This window comes from Pelophylax lessonae (assembly GCF_965119305.1).
Source record: "Pelophylax lessonae genome assembly, chromosome: 5".
Classification (NCBI taxonomy): Eukaryota; Metazoa; Chordata; class Amphibia; order Anura; family Ranidae; genus Pelophylax; species Pelophylax lessonae.
The window spans coordinates 97,248,496-97,263,179 of record NC_138772.1 but is presented as its reverse complement, the minus strand read 5'-3'; the positions used below and the strand labels follow the sequence as shown (position 1 = coordinate 97,263,179).

Genomic DNA, 14,684 nt, shown 5'->3' with positions numbered 1-14,684 from the left:
CTGTGTTCTACTGTTGATCTACCTGATTTTCCCATAGCTCTTGCCACTGCCTTTCAGTCTATACTTTCTTCTCTCGCCATTGGCTTCATAGACCTATTTGGTGATATGCATAGCCTAGCATAGCAATTCCCTGCTTCTCGGTCAGAAATTTCAAACAGCAGGTGAAAGGGCCGAGGACACACAATGCTTATGATTTGTATTATTTGGTTTCCTATAATAAAGAAAGCCTGCCAAGCCAAACAGTATTAATTCACTTATCTCCCACCATCCATGGATGTTTATACAATACTTAAATGTAAAATGTATCCCCATAATTTTAAGGCTTTCTGAGTAATAGCTTCTTGGCTCTTTGTTTTAGCAAGGATTATACTAGGTCTAATGGAAACCGTAGGCTAAATTCTGGACCAGTTCCAGCTAATAAACATTTCAAACCTTCCATTTGAGTTGCAGAATGTTTTTTTTTTTTTTTTTTAATTTTTTTTTGTTCTGTGAACTCTTCTCCTTGTAGAAAACAGCAGCATAAAATCATTTCACGAGGATATATGTAGCTTCAGTGTCGAGGATCAAGTGCCTTTGTTTCTAAACCTTTACTAAGAAAATGCCAGTATTTAAATCTCACTATGCAGAAAGCTTATAATTAATTTTAGGTGGGCACAGGTGGGTTGATTTATCCATCAGTTTAATATTTATGTTCCATAGACTCCAGTATTGATATATACTCGTAGTAAATAAAGGGATCAGTTTGCTAATGCTTGTGTCCTGCAGCTAGTTTTCAGTGTTTTTTCTACCTTGGGGAGAATCCATTGGGGGAGTGACGCAATAATATTTGGTTTAGTATTACTGCAGAAGTTGGGTGGAAAGGAAAAGGTTGATGGAGAGATCTCACTAAAGACCCGTACACACAATCAGAAAATCGTAGGAAAAATACCCCTTTCTAAGTGATCTTACGATAATCTGAACGTTAGTACACTGCTTTCGAGAGCCCATCATGACAATTCATTCAAAATTATCTGATGGGACAGGCACAAATTTTTTTCTCGTACGATATCAGATCGTATGATTTTAGTTTAATCAGTACAGTTGTCTTTCGAAAATACAATACAAATACACTACAACATATCACATCACTTCCAATTTTTCTTCTGACATATGTGAATTTTCTTCACTTTAGTAAACTCTTCATTTTCGATATGAGACTAGCATGCAAAAAAAACAAAAACTGACGATCATTCGTCCGATAATCTCATCCTGTGTACTTGGTATTAGTCCCAGATGGATATAAGAAACCAGAAATTGATTCAACAATCGTGAAAAATTAAGCAACTTTTTCTATTGTATGTTAGAAGTTGATTCCATATACTCTAGATTTTTATATTCATTGATTAAATTAGGAGCAGCAGGTGACTCGCACTCATTAGTCTGTATATCTCATGTAGGAATGGAATAATAAAAATAATTTAGTCTTCCCATGGTGCTAAATTCCACAATCACAACTGTAATTTGGGGACTTATGTTAACCAAAAATGACTATAGGAGTCAGACGCATGTAAAAGAAGGATGAAAAATGTGGCCAGTTTAAATGTACTGGTTGCTTTTTTATTCTCACCTCCATCTTACCCTCAAAATCCTTTCATATTCACCCATGTTTCCCATAATGGCAGTGCCATCCTAGCTTTCTCCATCTTCTGATTCATGGTCTGTCCCAATGGTGATGCTAGTATTGTGTGTATGCCCAGGCAGAAACCTAATTAGTAGTTACAGATAAGTACTTGCTGAAAAAAGTTCCAAACTTGGTCATCCCTGAATCTTGCACTACAGCAGTGGTGCCTTTAAGATGCTGAGAATGAGTGTTTTGAACTCATGCCGAGGAAGAATAATGAAATAATCATAGAATAGAAAGAAGCAGTTGTGGTTGTAGAAAAAAGGCTTGATAAGTAAATATTAGGACACCACTGCTCCATATATTGCAGATCAGGCTCAAGCCTACAGTTCCACTTTAAAGGAACCAGACAAAGTAGGGGAAAAGACAAGTCTCAGAAGTGCTTAAGACCGGAGATTCCAAACTGTACATGGTTGGAATCGAGGTATGGAAATGAATCAGAATAATTTGTCAGGCTTGATTCACCTTGGCCCAGTAGTTTTCTTTTCATCATCTGTGTCCCATTTCCGAGATTTCCCTTCACTTCCTGTCCCATAGCCAAAACAGGACGTGAGAGGAAATCCCTGAAAGCTAAGGGACCCCAGAGACACCAGAACTAGAGTCCCTATTGAAAGATTTCCCCTCAATTATGTTTCGGGGAACAACCCAAAATTTGGGATTTTCTTTTACTTTTACGTTCACTTTCAATTCTAACGATAAAGAGGGTGAATCTCCTGAACAGGGGCACAGACCGCAATAAAAACTAAAAGGAATTCTGATCCCTCTCCACTCTATCCAAAACTTTAAAAAAGGTTTGCATTTAAGTTGTCTTTTGTTGAACATTTGTGCAGTGCAGAATGGTTTCTGCTCAGTCTGCAGTGGCTTAGTTAAAGAGGGGCAAATACAGTAAGTGACCGTGTGTGCAAACCTTTTATCTCTGAAGTTGCCATACATACAAGGCCACATCAAGTGCAAGACATTATGCTGATTGATATGGCAGGATCTTTCTTCAATGGGAACTCCAATTTGTACCATATTCGGTCAGCTTCTGACTGTCCATACTGGGACTTGGCACTTTTCTCCCACCTCCCTGAGTGCAGAGCGCCAGTGATCATCACTCTGGGGCTCTGCCTGGTGCTTTCTCCTGAAAAAGTCCCTGTCTACTTAGTATGCACACGTTGTCACCCCATTCATTTCCATTAGTGAGCCATATTTCAAACTATATTTTTTAATGACGGGAGCAGGGCTCACTGTCCTGAATGTGCACCATAGCTGCTGACCTAGGCTTTTAACAGTGTGACCTGGCTGTCATGATCATCAAATGTTTATTACATCACTGTTAGTCACTTACCTTTAACTAGTTTGCAAGTCAAGAGTTTGGCCATTACTGGCTATGTGTTGGACGTATTACACAAAACAAGAGACCGAAGAAGTCCTATTATATGAGAGGTCCTCAAAGTTTCTGCACTATTTTATATTTAATAGCGTAAATAAAGGGTGGACATTTTTTTTTTTTAAACCCTTGCATTTTAAAAATGTGCAAGAGGCCTCAAAAGGAATGCTGCAAAAAAAAAAAAAAAAAAAATCCTAAGGTTGAGTTAAGTTTTATTTAGAACCAGGTAGCCTTATAATAGTAAACCTGGCATGAACATAACAGTAGAAGCCCCTAAAAACAGCATCATCAGGTGCCATAACCTACTTTTAGTTCTTATCTCCAGTTCTGACCTCTGCAGGACTGCAGGATGCTCAGAAGAGGGGTGCTTGCCAGTGTTTGGACTTGGTACTCAGTTAAAAACTGAATGTATACTTACCAGGGCTCCTGAGAACTCAGGGAAACCTTTTCAAACACTATATTCAGCCATCCTTTGCTGCCTACTCTTTGGGGGTTGTATTTATTTTATATTTTTGTATTTGTGCCAGGTTCATTTTAAATGCAGTTGAAAGATATGATGCCTAACAAAACAGCATTGCTTTTTCCATTTTGTTTCCATTTTGTGTAGTTTGATTACTAACTGGTAATGCATTGTACGCATTATTTGTAGATTAACCTGTAATGGATTTGTTAACAGCTGTGCTCAGCGTTGCATTTGCAACAGGCTTTCCTTTTGTGTTCTTAACTCAGTTATTCGTCGTCTGTAGCATTTGTTATTTAGTGGTTCTTGTGGCATATAGCTTCCCTTCTCTGACTTTTTGTGGGGTTGGAGGACATCTATGTCATGTTAAAAATAGAGAGCCATTACCCAAAGCATTTGTACTGAGCAGACATTCCACGGTCATGTACTCCCTCCAGAGACAGACATCTGTTAGCTGCAAATGTCATGAGCATGACAACCTGTTCTGTATATTTAGATTTTACTGTCCCAATCAAGGTCATCTAAATATTCCGTACAAGTGAACCTTCTTCACAAAAGACAACTCCTTATTTTATGTTACTACTTCATGTGAAAGTTTTCATTTTTCTTATCTAGATTTTGGTAGACTAAATTGAAAACTTTACAGATGCTATTTTATATTTTTGATGACCACAAAACATTGCTCTGTAATGGCTGAAAACCTATTATGCTTTCCTAGTAAAAATCTGTTTGGTATAATGTTTTCTAATTGCTAGGGCCCTTGTGTAGGAGTAGTCATTTTTGTTCTTGTGTACAGTGACTACCCCTCCTCCAAATGTTATTGCTAATAAGTGCAAAGTCTAATAGCTGGCCTTTCACTTGATATGGTTTAGTAAAGGAGCTGGGTACATAAAACTGCTAAAGCAAAGCTGTGCTCAGGGGAATACAGAGGCCGCCATGTGGAGAATGCTGATTTCTTTGTTTAATGATGACCCTCTGTCTTCAATAGTTTTTCACCGTTCTGGAACAAGTATGTGCCAGTGCTGACGGCCAACCTTCTGTGTTCACAATGCAGCAGGGCAGCCGCTCAGCACAGGACCCAGAAGCTAGTGTAGATGACTGGAGTAGCGGTGTCTTCAGTGATTTCCATCTTCCAGCTGCATTGGCCAGGTATGATATATACAGCAGGTAAAAGAAGTATTGAATGTGTCACCATTTTTCTAGGTAAATCTATTTTGAAATGTGCTATGGACATAACATTTTCAATCCATACATACCAAAAACCGAAATCAAAACAAATAAGTTCTGAATTAAGTTATGTGTAATAAAATGGAATTAAACAGGGACAAAAGTATTGGAACACATGAAGAAAGGGAGGTGCAAAAGGCATAGAAAGCCAAGACACCTGCTGAAATTGACTGGTAATTAGAAAGCAAGCCTGGCCCTTGTCAGCGCAAATTAATATCGTAAAATAGGGATGAATATTGCGCTCAACAATAATATTCACAAAAAGTGCTTATGTGCATAAATATAAAAGCTGATATAAGTCCAAAATTGCTTAAAAACCATTAATAGCTACAACCACAACAATGGATAAAAGCAAAGAGCCAGCTTATACATTTGAATAAATCAAGTCCTTAATGTGCTTAAAATCAAAGTGATTAATGTTTAATCGCAGCAATGTAAAAAGCGTGGACTTGATAGAAGTGATGGGAAACCTTCACCTCCACACCTTCACCCAGTGCTCTATTAAGATACTCCTTACCAGAAGGATATGACCCCTTAATTATAGGGGGTCATAATCAGCATTGATATCTATATAAACTCCAGGCCATCCTTGTCACTGTCTTCTCACCAACAAAGGGATATGACCGGGTAATATAGGGAACTCTGATTATGAGGACATCCAAATGCAAATAGAAAGAAGACTCCAATAGTGCAGTATGCCAATATAACAACAATTTAATGTTAAAATTGCACTTACTCCATAACACTTGAAAATTCCGCCTTCTATAGCAAACACAATAACGATGGGTTTGGTAGATGGAACGCCGCTCCACGCCTGCGTTCCACCAACCCGGAAGTCTATGGTCTCACGCTCCCGACGCACGTTTCGTCAGGCCGTGCTGACGTCATCAGGGGATCATGATTAATATCAGCTGGTTCAGTCTCCGCTGATGACCTATAAAAAGGTGTCTCATTACCAAGGTAACACAAGAAACCTCTCATAATATGTAAAAGCAAAGAGCTTTCTTAAGACCTTCGCAACCTTATTGTTGCAAAACATACTGATAGCATAGGTTACAGAAGGATTTCTTAACTTCTGAATGTTCCAGAGAGCACTGTTGTGGCCATAATCCGGAAGTGAAAAGAACATAATTTCACCCTAAACCGTCCACAGCCAGGTGCTTCTAGCAAAATTTGTGACAGAGGAGTGGAAGGGAAATATCATAAGAGTTGTCCAAAAGCCAAGGACCACTTGTGGAGAGCTTCAGAAAGACCTGGAATTAGCAGGTACAATTGTTTCAAAGAAAACAATAAGTAATGCACTCAACCACCAGGGCCTGTATGCACCCTCACTACGCAAGACTCCATTGCTGAAGAAAAAGCATGTTGAAGCTTGTTTAAAGTTTGCTGCATAACCTTTAGACAAGTCTGTGAAATATTGGGGGAATATAGTCCGGTCAGATGAGACCAAAATTGAACGCTTTGGATGCCATAATACACACCATGTTTGGAGGTCAAATGGCACATCACCCCAAAAACACCACCCAACAGTAGAGTTTGGAGGTGGGATCATCATGGTGTGGGGTTGTTTTTCAGCATATGGTACTGGCAAACTTCATATCATTGAAGGAAGAATGAATGGAAGGACGTACCAAAACATTTCAGCAAGACAATGATCTAAATCACAAAGCCAAGGAAACTCTGTTGGTTTCAAAGAAAGAAAATGAAGTTGCTAGAATGGCCCAGCCAATCGCCTGACTTGAATCCAGGAGAAAATCTATGGAAAGAACTAAAGATCCGAGTTCACAGAACAGGTCCACGGAACCCTCAAGATTTAAAATATGATTGTGTGTAAGAATGGGCCAAAATTACACCTGAACAATGCATACGACTAGTTTCTCTATACAAGAGATGTCTTGAAGCTGTCATTACCAACAAAGGATTTTGTACGAAGTAGTAAATAAATTTCAGTTAACGTGTTCAATACTTTTTCCTGGTTTCTTTGAAAGTATGGATTGCATGGGTTGTTATGGACATGTGGTGAACATTTCATGTCAATGGCACCTTTAGAAACATATTTACCTAAAAAATGGTGACGTGTTCAATACTTATAATACCCGCTATGCATAGTTACATTGGTCCTAACTGGACCAGTGTTTAACATGCCGATGTTGCAAAGCAAAGAGTCTTCTCTGTGTTTCTCTAGACTTTATTGTTAATATTTATGGTAATCTGTAGCCTTTGAACTGCCTATAATTGGGTCTGGTTATCCTCACCCAGCATTACGGAGTACAGCTCTTCTAATATTCATGGTTGTGTTATTCCCCCACAACATCTAAAGTCTGTGGTGTTTGCTCTGCATTCAAGAAATGTTGTTATAAACCTAGCAAGATTTTTGTGAATGATATGTAGGCGGCTTTGCCAAAATTCTGTGGAACAAATGTGGAAACTGAAACCACAGAAGGTCAAGTCCTGCAATTATCTTACCTGGTGAGTATTGCTATAGGTCTCAGCAACGCATGCTCAGCATATACTTTTATTGATATTTCAATTTACAGATGTTAATGTAGAAGTTCACCTCCTGAAGCTATTTTGCATATGTGAATTTAGATTAGCTGTGCAGAACAGAACTTGATAAATTACAGCAGTAGCGGAGGTTTAGTTACTTGTAGCTTATGAAGGTCTTCTGATATCTTAAAAGATGTAACAAACTTACAGTGTGAAGTAAGGAGTAAACACAGTGAAAGTGTTAAAGTGAATATTTTTATGTACAGGGAGGCGTCACATTAGCTATTTTCTTTTATCAGTAACCTGCTATTAAGGGTAGACAGAGGTAAAAAATTGTTCTACATACTCCGGGTCCAGTCTTTTATCTAGCCATTGCCCAATTGTACCAATCTACCCTATGCCCATTTGTTGGTACAGGCAGTCCTGGGGTTACAAATATCTGACTTACAAACGACTCCTACTTACAAACGGAGTGAGACAACCGGAAGTGAGGAGAAATCTACCCCGAGGAAGGAAAATTCACTCCTGTAAGAGTTCTCATGGGAAAAAGGTGTCTCCACTGAAGCTTTATCACTAATCCTTGTTTCCACAACAACCCAAAATTATCAAAATCCAGTTGTCATAGGGACAGAAAGTGAGGTGAAATCTTCTGAACAGGGGTACAGACAGCAAAACAAATGGTACAGGGGTATTAACCCTTCCCTATGCTATCCCAAAAACTTAAACATGATTATTTTAGCTGGAGCTACACTTAATAAAATGTACTGGTTCTGACTTACAAACAAATTCAACTTCAGAACAAACCTACAGCCCCGGTTCATACTTATGCGATGCGGGAAGGCTGCGAATTCGCAGCCTGTTCCCGCATCGCAAACGCATCCCCAGCAGTTCACACTGCCATATGCGATACGCTGGGGGTGTCAATGTAATCTTAACGACGCCCCCAGTTTGATCGCATATCGCAGTGCGATCTTGCAGTTCGCACAGGATCGGATCGCACAAGTGTGAACCACTGTGCGATCCGATCCTGATGCGGCTGCAAAAAAGGTTCCTGTGGTCTTTGCTGCGGGTGCGGTGTGAATTTAGCCATACAAAGTGTATGGCTAAACTCACACCGCACAGCCGATCGCATGTAATGAAGGAGCAGTGCGCTCCGACATTACATGCGATTGCCGCAGTCGCATCAGTGTGAACCAGCACTCAGTCCCTATCTTGTTTGTAACCCGGGGACCACCTGTAATCCAGTGGCAATCCCTTTTGCAAACCTGTTTGTAGTGCTGGAGGAATTCTCAAACATGCCCACCGTAAGATATTGGTTATTTGTCTAAAACAAAAAGCCTGATTTATTTTAAAATTAGTACTAGGAAGTTCCTCACAGCCACAAGTCAGTTTCAGACATGCCTTGGAATTTTGAATCTGATTGGTAATACATTAACCAGAATATGAGAGAGTTTTGCACAGCCCAGGCATCCATAAGTAGACCCACCCAACTCACAACTTAACAACGCTAAAAAATGTTACCCCAACCATTTACAGAAGACGCAGTTTAAAGCCAAATTGAACCCTCTGTATGTATTACTACCGTAATATATATGAATTGATGCTTGTAAGAGCAGCGTTCTGCCTCTCCAACTTGCTGCCATCACAAAAAAAATCATGTTTTATTTAATTTGAATTGAAAATACAGCCATAGGTTGATATGACTGTACTAATGTAGATTACAGTATATCTTTGATCAACATTTAAAAAGTTGGACAAATACCAGAATTCTAGTTTACCACATTTCAGAAGTATTTAAGTTGGTGATCAATAAGGAAGACGTACATTTGGGAACAGCATCCTGTATATGGATCCCTCTGATGTGCCCTGCCACCTCCTGATCTGGGATTGCATGTTGGCAAGCCTAGATCCCGAGTTGCTGACCCGCCATCCCAAAGCATCAGAGTGGATAAAGCCGGCGCTGGATGAAGTAAGCGGCTGTGGGGGAGCAGGAGCCACATAAGCCGATGCCTAATCTCGAACGCCTGCTCCGGTCCTATTTGAAGTGCATTTGGTATCCTTCTGCCTGGGACAGGAACCTTTCTAACAAACAGCAATACCAGCAGAAACTGAAAGATATAAAAGGTTAGTGTATTAAAGATCACAATTTAGTAATGGGAATATATGAGCAGTTTCAAAAAAGGGGTAATTAGGCTGCTAATCTGCATCACAGTGCACCTGCATGTTAGCTTCTCTAAACCAAAGACTTCTGTCATATCCTGCAGGTTTAGTGCGCTTTCTAAAAGCCCACTAAAACTCCTGAATTCAGGCATTTTGGTGAACTTTCAGAAAGTGCACCACACCTGCAAGTTACAAAAGAAGTCTATGGCAAACCGCAGCTAGCTTGCTGGAAAGCTGCAGGTGTACTGCGCTGCACCCACGGTGCGGGTAAACCGCAGTGCATCAGTGTGCAAGTAGCCTCAGGCCCCTTTCACATGATTGGTCCAATTGGGTCAGCGTGTCCATTTTATTTATTTTTATGAATGTGTTTAAACAGTGCGAAAACATCCAGCGGGTATTGGTCCCACAAAAAATGATGATCCTGATTGTTGTTTAAAATCTTTATTATGCTATTCAAAATAAAAAAAATTAAATTCTGAAGCATTTCATTTTATTGTAGCCTGCTACCAGTTACCAAATCACTTAAGTGGCTCTCGCTCTTCAAAAGGTTGAGCAGCCCTGCCATAGAGTGCATCCACTGACCTTCCATTCTTACTTATCTGCCTTCAATTAAACAGATTGGTTTCTCACTATTGCAGCACATTGGTCTCTCTGCTACTTTGCGAGATGTGTAAATCTGGTTGTATTTAAAGCACACCCTTGCTTTGTCATTGTTAACAGAGACCACTTCCCATTGTCAGCAATTAGGATTATAAATAACTTGAGTGTTGAGTGGTGCTTAACTTGTGAACATAGCCAATGAACAAAAACTCTTCTCCAATCTGTCTCCAGAGACCCAGTTATGTGACTGGTGGGAGAAAGTGAAGACAGGCTGTCAACAAATTAAATGCTAAAAACACATCCGCCCCTACTACTGTACCATTACTTTCTACATACTTCTGCAGCCAGTGACATGTGTCTCTTAAAGCGTTTTGAAGATGGAGATGAGATCTTCGCTATTTTCTTAAAGAAAAAAAAAAAAAACGAAAAAATGTATGGGTGTGTGTATGTATGTATATATATTGTGGGAGATTAGCTCGATGGCGGGTGTGGATGACCCCTTGGGGGGGGTTAGTTACACAGGGAGATAGCCGAGAAGTGGTTGCAAACAACAGTTTGGTTTATTCATGCAATTTTCTTCACCAGACTGCAAGCGTCAAAAACATCCAAAATAAAATAAAACACAAAATAAATCCTTGCCACTGTGGGCGGCTACCTTCTCGCATACAGGAACCTACCTACGGAGTCTGTCTCCAACCTACTGTTGGGCAAACTTTGCTGATCCTACAGCAGACACTCAATAGTCCATTTATTTTCTCTTGACACAACAAATGTCCATTGAACATGTCCCTTTTCTCTTCACATAGAACACATTCCTTTGTTTGTCTCTTCACATAGCAACCATTCCTTTGCTTGTCTCTTCACATAGCAAACAGTGCATTTATTTATTTCCACATAGAAATAGTCCAAGACCTCACCTTGAGTAGTCTTCACACTTTTTACCCTCCTCAGCGCACATCGCTCCAGGAGGTCTTCCCCATGCTCACACAGCTTCAGGGGGCATCCCTTCTCCCATGCCCACACAGCGTCGGGAGGCACACATCTGACTGTCCTCCTCTCCCCAGCTCACACAGCGTCAGGAGGCAGCAATCAATAGACTTCCTTTGGACAAATTATAGAGGCCTTAACTTCCTCATTCCCAACAGCTGAAGGCCTTTCAACTTCCTTAGACAGTTCTGGCTACCTTTGCAGCCGACACCCTATAGTAATTGGTGAATTTTGTAAACCAGGTGGAAATGTATCTCCTGTCTGTGACTACATCCACAGATTTACCTGACTTCCTGTCACAATATATATATATATATATATATATATATATATATATATATATATAAAAAATATCTTACAAAAATGAGTACACCCCTCACATTTTTGTAAATATTTTACTATCTCTCTTAATGTGACAACACTGAAGAAATGACACACCTGCTCCCCATTCACACCTGGGATCTTGTAACACTAACGAGTCACATGACACTGGGGAGGGAAAATGGCTAATTGAGCCCAATTTGGACATATTCACTTAGGGGTGTACTCACTTTTGTTGCTAGCAGTTTAGACATTAATGGCTGTGTGTTGAGTTATTTTGAGGGGACAGCAAATTTACACTGTTTATACAAGCTGTACACTCACTACTTTACATTGTAGCAAAGTGTCACTTCATGTTGTCACATGAAAAGATATACAAAAATGTAAGGGGTGTACTCACTTTTGTGAGATACTGTACATTTAGCACGGATGTCAATGAGCAGTTATTTTTTTCTTCACTTTTATGTTGCTTTGCTGCTAGCTTCAGGTTGAGCTTTTTCTGCTTGATTCTAGATTGATGAGTGAACTTTGGGTGTTAGTCATACTGTTTGATGTTGGAGCCTTTATTTTTCAAAAGGTTCTCTCTAAATGATGGCCACATAGCAGCTGACCTTCTAATAGTTTACATCGTATATGTAAGTTTGAGTCTCTTTCTGAGAAGCAGTAAGCATTGTTTGACAGATTTCTGAGCAGCTACATTTATACAATAATTTTCGTTATGCTTTTTCTTTGTGTTTTATAAATTTTATAGATTCTAACTTTTTTTGAGATTTTCCTGAAATATTCTGTTTTGTTTCTCTGCCACCTCACACACGATTACAACAAATTTGTTGTGCTCAGGTAGTTTGATTTCATTCTTGGTGTTTAATCTATATAATGTACTGTAGAATCCTTTGAAGAAGTGAAACCTTGGTCTATCATTTTATTTTGTAGTAGTGGAAACCATGTAAATGTAAAGTGTATTGACATAATTTTGCCACTGCAGTCCATTGGATCCTTAGTAACCAGTATGACATTCAGCCATAAGATTGGAACTTTTCTGCCTTTCCTTCTCGCTCTCTAGAAGGTGTCTTCTCCGTTAGAATCTTCAGGGAACTCTACAACACAAAAGGAGACCGAGGTACAGATTGTGGAAGTCCCAGAAGCCACTCTATTTGGCACATACAAGTGGTGGAATGGGAACAGTTAGTCAATGGGTTGCTCTTTTAAGGCCAATAGGTACCGGACTCCATAAATAAAAGATGCACTCATACAAGGGCTATATCAGGGCATGTATGTGGCTTTTTTATGTGCTTTTCTTGTCCCCTGCGCATTATCAGACTTAAGTGCCCATCAAAAATAGGTGTGTCTTTACCATTAAAGAGAAGGGTTCTGTGTCCAAGTGTATGATCAACTGTGGCTTCAAAGGAGATTTGTGATCTTATTTAGCCCATTTTTTTATTTGTTAAACATTAAAATCAATGTTACAAATAAGCTGACTTCCAAGATGGGCTTCAGCTCATGCTGTGAAGAAATAATCTCTGAGTAACTTGGGCCTTGCTGACCATACACTAAGTGATTTTTGGCTGGTTCCTGATGAGCCTGATGATTTGCTTAGTGGGTAGCCCTGCTATGTTTGACAGAAGTCAATGCTTCAATTGACATTTGTTTAACCACTTCCGCACTGCTCACTAGAGCTCTACTGCGGCAAAGTGGCTCAATAACGTCTGGCGACGTAGACCTACGTCGCCAGACATTCCCCTCTCTCGGCGGCGCGCTCCCGCTGTATTCAGTCACAGCGGGAGTCGGGCCAGGGGAGGAGCGGCGGTGATCACCACTGCTCTTACCCGATCGTCGGGGAATCGAGTCTGGAGATCCGCCCGCTTGTGTAAACAAAGAGGGCGGATCTCCTAAGTGACAGGCAGGGTCAGATTGCAGGATTCAGCATAGCTGAACCTGCGATCTGTCCCCGTGTCACTCATTCACCTCCCCCCACACATGTCAGTAAGCACCAGGCATACATTAACCCCTCCCTCTCCAATAACTACGATCGTCGGTAGAGAGGGAGAAAGGCGGACGGCTTATGTAAACAAGCCGCCTGTCATTCTCCCCTGTGTAAAAATGGAGATCAGACGGTTCTACTATGTAGAACCGTTGATCTCTGTTTTTACAGTAGTAGCCATGTCCCATCACAGTTAGAATCACGCCCCTAGGACACACTTAACCCCTCCCTCTCCAATACAGTTAACCCCTTCCCTGCCAGTGTCATTTTTACAGTAACAGTGCATATGTATAGCAGTAATGTCACTGGTACCCCCAAAAGTGTCAAAAATGTCAGTCAAGGGTCCGATCTGCCCGCCGCAATGTCGCAGTACCGCAAAAAAAAAAATGCAGATCGCCGCCATTACTTGTTTAAAAAAAAAAACACCAAAAATGACAAAAATCTTTCCCTTTGTTAGTAAACGCGATAACTTTTGCGCAAACCAATCAAAATACGCTTTTTGCGATTTTTTTTTTTTTTTTGTTACCAAACATATGTAGCATAAAACAAATTGGCCGAAAATGTTAAAAAATTTTGATTTTTACATTTTTTTTGAGGGGGAATTTCATATATAAAAAAAGTGAAAAATATTGTTATTTTTGCAAAATTTACGCTCATTTTTTTGTTTATAGCGCATGATCAAAAAATCGCACAGGTGATCAAATACCACCAAAAGAAAGCTCTGTTTGTGGGGAAAAAAAGGACGTGAAATTTGTTTAGGTACAGCGTCGCACAACCGCGCAATTGTCAAAGTCACACAGTAAAAAGTCGCAAAAAACCCCCTGGTCAGGAAGGGGGTAAAATCTTCCGGGGCTTAAGTGGTTAAGGAACCTGCTTGAGAATGTTTGGCTGAATAGTGACTGCATCCATTCAGGTGCAGCTGTTGATTGGGATTTCTGACAGCTGCCACCGTTATCGGTCAGAATAAAATAGCCCAGCAGGGAGATTTTCCATCTGCATTGTTTAGCGTGGATTGAAGGAATCTGTTAGATTCCTTTCATTCAGTCCTCAGGCTGAGCAAAACAGGTGTATAGCTTTATGTGTCCTTTTTAAGCCAAGACCAATACATTTTTTTTAATCTCTGACCTGTTTGTCCCTGTAGTAGTCATGGAAAGTCCGGTTGAGCCCAGTGTCCAGACTTCTGTTTGCCCTGCTGTTGACTGTGTCTTTCCTAGAGAATTTGTAGATGTAATCAAGCCAACTGCAAGATATAATCTTGTTATTTAATGGCCTACATACAGGCCTCCTAGTAGCTAAAACTGCCTGGGAAGCTTCTCATGAAGCCTCTAATGGCACATCTATATAAATGCTCAAAACAGGAACCTCTTCTCATACCGTGATGCTGCTCACATTTTCCCTGTGTAGTCACAACCGTCCTACTAAAATGACC

General features: G+C 40.2%; 1 protein-coding gene across 1 annotated transcript in view; it reads left to right on the top strand.

Moving 5' to 3' along the window:
* Positions 1 to 14,684, top strand: part of WDR37 (WD repeat domain 37) — a 312,422-nt gene that overhangs the window by 200,738 nt on the left and 97,000 nt on the right. The window lies entirely within an intron of this gene.